General features: G+C 35.0%; 1 protein-coding gene across 2 annotated transcripts in view; it reads right to left on the reverse strand.

The window, feature by feature from the left end:
* The window catches only part of LOC109098571 (caM kinase-like vesicle-associated protein), a 47,232-nt gene extending 42,606 nt beyond the window's left edge, over nucleotides 1–4,626 (reverse strand). Inside the window, exon 1 of one of the 2 annotated variants that reach the window (XM_042733876.1) lies at nucleotides 4,376–4,626. The gene's annotated coding sequence lies outside the window, so the exon portion shown is untranslated. The remainder of the gene's footprint in view (nucleotides 1–4,375) is intronic. The other variant, XM_042733877.1, reaches the window with a different exon arrangement.
* Nucleotides 4,627–6,263: the final 1,637 nt, after the last annotated feature.

Below are 6,263 nucleotides of genomic sequence, written 5' to 3' on the forward strand. Positions count from 1 at the left end.
CTTATTCAGAGACCTGATTCATTAAGCAAAGTTTTTGAGTGTTACTGCTTTTTATAAAGCATCAGCATTTCAATGAATCAGCCAAGTTTCCAACTGAATGGAGTCATTTTTAGGTACAATCATAACTGAAGAACCTTCTTGTGCAACATAAACAATAAATAAATGATTCCCAGCACTAATCCCTGCAAACATTCATTGGTCTAGTTGATGGTTGCTGTCCACTTTATTACAACATTTGTCTAGATCTACTTACTGGAATACAGTCAGTCAGACCACAAAACTCACTCAGAAGCTGTGGCATAGCAGGTGAGGTGAATCTTGCAGAATTTCCTGATCCTACTCACTTGTTCAATATCAATATCATTCCTATTAATAAAAATGGCAGCATTTAATTTACTTGAAGGCAGTGTTCACAACACGCTAGTCATACTAAATCTTTAAATACTGATTTTATGACTTCCCAGCATTTACAGTTCCATAATTCAAATTACAGTTCAATTTCCTTCAAAACTGTGATAATATTTATATCATATGTTAAAAGTTATAATCCATCTCTTCTGGGGAAAATAATAGTGGAAGACTTTTTTTCTAGTAGAAAACCTCATAAAAAGGCAGGAATCTGCAAGAAAAAGATATGGGACCTCACTTCATGATGACCAGTGGATTTAAAGAAATAAAAAATGAAAATCTACTACAAATTTCCACTCCAGTACACCAACATCTTGTGAAGTGTAAAGCTGCATGTTTGTATGAAACAGATCCATCATTGAGGCATTTTAACTTTAAACCATCGCTTCTGGCTAATAAAAAAAAAAAAGTTCCATAATCCATGATAACATTTCCTCCAGTGAAAAAGTCCATTCCCTGTTGTCCACTCACATCAAAATCCATGAACATTTTTGTTTAAAATTGTTAATGAAAGGTGTTTGATCTGTGCATATTTATCTCCTGATTCACACAAGATTATTTTTTTTACTGGTGAAAGCAATATTGTGAATAGAGAAACGGTTTGTGCAAAATATATTTTAAGATCTATTACATTACAGTACATTCACTTCATTATTTGATGGACTGGAGTCATGTGGATTACATGAGGATTATTGTGGTTTTTATCAGCTGTTTGTTTTCTCATTCTGGTGGCACCCATTTGATCCTTTGGTAAGCAAGAAATGCAATGCCAGCTTTCATAAATAAAACGTCGAATGAACTGAAAATTGTTTAAATATAATACTTTAAATGTTAAATTAAAACCGCCAGTAGGTGGCATCAAGTCACTGTTAATAAGTGAGTCACTGCGATTGAACCAAATCATTTAAACGGTTGATTCATTCAGGAACGAAACACAGTCATGTTGCTCAGAGACGCAAAATAGTGCTGTGGCTGTGTTTGGAATTATTTCTGTTGGCAAAATAGAACAAAAAACAGGCAATATGGTGTCTAAAACATAAGTCTCTTAATATTAACTTCTTGTTCATTGAACTGTTGTATTAAATCACATTCGTAATCATGCAGATTTTTGGAGCAAAAAAAAAAAAACGGCTCTCGATCTTTGTGTGACATTTAACTAATGTTATATGAAACTGTATAAATATATACATTTTCTGCCCCATATCTTGAATTTTCTGATCATTCTTCATGTGTTTAAATACTGAATCATGCAGTGAAAGAACACACACATGCACTAATCTAACCTACTAAACTTCTTTATGTAGGCCAAATGTATGTGTGCACTCTGTAGGTGTGTGTGTTTTTTTTGTTGTTGTTTTTGTTTTGTTTTTTGTTTTTTTGCAATATACTCGATAATGACAAATCACACATTGTTAAAACAACAATTACGATATTATCGCAAACTATATATATCACACACCCCTATAACAAAGGCAATATCACAAATAAAGGCAGTTATTAGTGTTTTGGGTATTGACATTTTCAAGTTACTTGTCCGATTGGGCAAGTAAATTTCTCTTTCACTTGCCCATTCAAAACATTCACTTGTCCCGGACAAGTGGACAAACGTTAATGTCGGGCCCTGAAAGGGGACAAGAATTTTCCACATCTGCTTGCAAAAGACCACCTGAGACACAAAGATATGCCCCATATGCTCTTAAGAGCTAAACCAACCATGTATGAGTCTCTTTTTTATTATAATCATGCTTACTCTCCTGAAACTAACAATGTAATTTCTGATTAGCTTGATATGTGCTGCCAGCAGAACAGATCATGTTATGCATGGACACAAGAGGATGCCTGCAAAACGTTGGTGCAACTATCCAGAGGCAGTATGGACAGTTGTTCACATTATGGACTTCAGTTCTCAGCTCATGGTCCAACAGTATGAAGGAACTCTGGTGTTTATCACTGGAGTAGTACTATATTATAAGAATGCTGCTTTTATGATGCCAGCCATGTTTCAGCACCACGGACAGCAACAATATCTGCACAGCCCACAAGAAGCACTTAAAGGGTTATTCCACCCCAAAATGAAAATTTTGTCATTAATCACTTACCCCATGTCGTTCCAAACCCGTAAAAGCTTTGTTCGTCTTCGGGACACAATTTAAGATATTTTGAAAGAAAACTGGCAGGCTTGTGACTGTCCCATTGACTGCCAAGTAAATTACACTGTCAAGGTCCAGAAAAGTATGAAAGACATTGTCAGAATAGTCCATCTGCCATCAGGGGTTCAACTGTAATGTTATGAAGTGAAGAGAATACTTTTTGTACGCGAAGAAAACAAAAAGAACAACTTAACTCAAAAATTTATCTCCTCTGTCTCTCCGCATCACCGTAGCGCCATTTTGGAGAATATCCACTGAACGCAAACTGCGTATACTATTCTGTGTCAGCCGCGACACAAGGATACGTTTTCTATGTGTATTTACGCTTTCATTTGAATGAAAACAGTGCATCCGTGCAGCGCAGCTGACACAGAAGAGCGTATGCTGCTTGCGTCCAGCGGATATTCTCCAAAATGGGGCTACGGTGATGCGGAGAGACACAGAGGAGACGAATTGTATTCTCGACGCGTCATAACATTACGGTTGAACCACTGCAATGACAAAATTTTCATTTTGGGGTGGAGTGACCCTTTAATTTAAGTACTACAAACTTCAAGAAAGCAAGTTATAACCCAGTCCTAACTTGTTTAATTAATAAGCAGAAAAGACTGATGGTACATCCCAAAGGAGCACCTGAGGACTTCTGGTGAATGGCTAATATAAACAATGATTATATGACGCTAATAGACTCTTGCATATCACATTATGCAAAGTGAGAATGACAATAACAAAAAATGAATATGCAAATACTATTTTATCCTGTTTTCTATTAGCATAACAATCTCAAAAATACTCTAATTAATAATAGAAATAACATAATAATGGCTAATGTTTACATTATGTGGGAACTAAATAAAGTCATCATTAAAAGACTGAATAATTGTCATTGACGAATAACGGACCATTTATGTTTATCATTCATTCATTCAGGAAACTACTGAATAAACTGTGGTGAGCTGGTTAAGTAAAAATGGGTCTAACACTATAAAATATATTTGCATGAACACAATATTGCTTTATGTATTTGTTTGTTAAAAGCTACAAATTCATCTTCATAAAGATGAAATGGGTTTAACGTCTTCCCTCTCAAAACAAACGAAAATAAAACAAGCTCTTAAGCGCAGATTGTTTGGGGCTAGTGTCTTTATTATGAATGAATGCATGTGTCTATCATTCCCTAATGATGGCTATCCTTTCAACAAGTAGCTCATCGTTTACCAATTACTATTTTGCATAATTTGTAAGACTGTTATAATGAGCAACTTCGTGTATATTAATCACATCAAAACGTCGAACAGGCTACAGAACCTCAGATTAAGCTACTAAAAGATGTTATATTACATGACTTTTTTTTCACTACCATTGTTATTTAATATAAATAGGTTATACTATATTAATTATCATATAGATTTTTTTTCATGTTAAAGATTACAAGAATACCATTTTGTATAAAAACAGGTTTAGACGCATCACATTATAAAGCCTTCAGCAGCAGTGCGTCTTTCATGCAGCGCGTCACATCTAATAAATATATAAATAAAGATTAACAGATTTCTTAAGTTTAGTGTCTATTTTAAATCTATTTTGATATTATTCAGTACTTATGTAATCACACTGCACTGCTGCAACATTCATTCAGCACTCATGTAAAGTGTGACCAAACCAGTACTGAGTAACGGTCAGCATCGATCTGCTTTTCAAAGTTATTATTTGTCGAATATAGCCTACAAAAAGCTTTTCTTCGACGGATTTTGCGTACTAATCCACTCCGCAGACTTAAGTTCTGTTCAACACGGTGTCATTAAGGCAAAACTTACTTTTCCAGTCGTAAGCAGACGTGAAATGTCCTCGAGTTCTCAGTCCAGAAGTCTTCTGGACAAACTGAACTTCTTTTCGCTGTCCGTTAAGTTTGACGGCTATTCTCTGCTCGGTAACGGTCGCAAATTCCGCGGGTGCCTTCCCATCTGTTTCGCGCTGGCGGGTTTTTTCTCAGTAGCGAGAGGATGATGGAGATGAGCGCGCGAGCGAGAGAGAAAGAGAGAGGGTGAGAGCTGCGCGCGTGAGAGAAGTAATGCGCGCTAATGTGACAGGCGTTTGTAGGGGTGTGGCCATCTAATGTCATAAGAGCAAATATTAAGAACACAACGTGTTATTTTAACTTGTTCTGTTGCTGCTCATAATTATAAAAAATATATGTAAAGAACGATACTCGTTTCTTTTCATTAGTTAATGAGGCAAATCACACTTTTCCAAAAGTGGGCAAAAAGAGAAAGAGAGAAAATGTTTATAGTCACTTTATGAGATAAGATGAAAGAAAAACAATCCTTTCTATATTTTCAATGTTCAAATGGATAAAAATGAATAGTTTGTGTAGGAAAATATTATATTTGCAGCATATGAAAGGCAGCCTGGAAGATGATCAGCTTGTGCATCATTATAAAGAGAAATTATGATTAAGGGATATTGAGGAATAGTAAATAGAAAACACCAAACTGTTTTATTCCATTATCAATACACATGATGATCTCTCAATCTCACTAAATAATAAGAGCAAAATAATAATGGTTATCATTAACATTATCTGTCCAATGCACCATTAAAATAACTAAGGAATAATTAATATTGATTAACATTTCTCCATAAATGTTCATTCAACTAATGATGAATACATGGCTGGTTAAGTACATTGATTGCAAAGTCAAAGAAAAGAAGGGTGAAGTACAATAAAACAGTCTAATCGTAAAACTGGTCTATACAAGTGTCTAATTTGGGGAAAACAGGAATTCACTGTCAACAGCTGATCATGCATCACAGGAAAGACTTTTACACATCATCATAAGGAGAAAGTCAAAGTGTGATTAAGGTCTGGCACTTTCAAACTGAAACAAATTTACAAAGTAACTGCATGCAAAGACAGTCTTTTAAGCACACAAATTGCTTGTCTGACTGGTTTCTTTATGAATGAATGCATGTAATTCCCTGATGATGGCTGTTAATCTTTACATGATGTTTACCCTATTTAGCCAGTCATTATTGGATGAAGATTCTCATATAATTATTAAAATAATATATACCCAAAAAGGTGTACTATAGAGTCACTTTATGATTGAAAGAAACTGTTCTCCTAATTTTCTCTTATTTTACTGGAAGTTTTGTAGAATTGTGTTTGAATTGTTTAGAAGGATACATTTTGAATGACTATCTTACAAAGACCATTTCACACCTCTTCATCCTCACTGAAACAACTGAGCAGAAGCTACGTTCTTACTTGCGATAACAGTTTGCCCCAAGGGTCTTAATGTCTAAAAGAATTAGTTGAAGCGTAAGTGTAGCATATCTGCTTGAATGGATACTCGTGTTCACCAGAATTCATCTCACATAGAAAATATGATGAAACCAAGAAATATGATTCCAGCATGTGAAGGCCATCTTGAATGAATCCTTGTATGATTGATTCTTATCTACGCCATAAAAAAAAATAAAATACAAAAACTAGTCTCTTATGACTAAAGAAGACTTATTTTGAGTGCTGATTATGTACTAAAAGCTGAGCTATTGTAAGGCATGAACAGAAGAGGATCTCTTGAAATAAATCTGAATGTTTGTACTATCCAGAAGTGGTATGGACATTTTGGAGGAGCTCTTATCTTTCAAATGTATTGTATTTTGAGAGCCTTCCCCATGATAGCAGGCAGCAACACTTCA

The sequence above is a fragment of the Cyprinus carpio genome, chromosome B11, assembly GCF_018340385.1.
Source record: "Cyprinus carpio isolate SPL01 chromosome B11, ASM1834038v1, whole genome shotgun sequence".
Taxonomy (NCBI): Eukaryota; Metazoa; Chordata; class Actinopteri; order Cypriniformes; family Cyprinidae; genus Cyprinus; species Cyprinus carpio.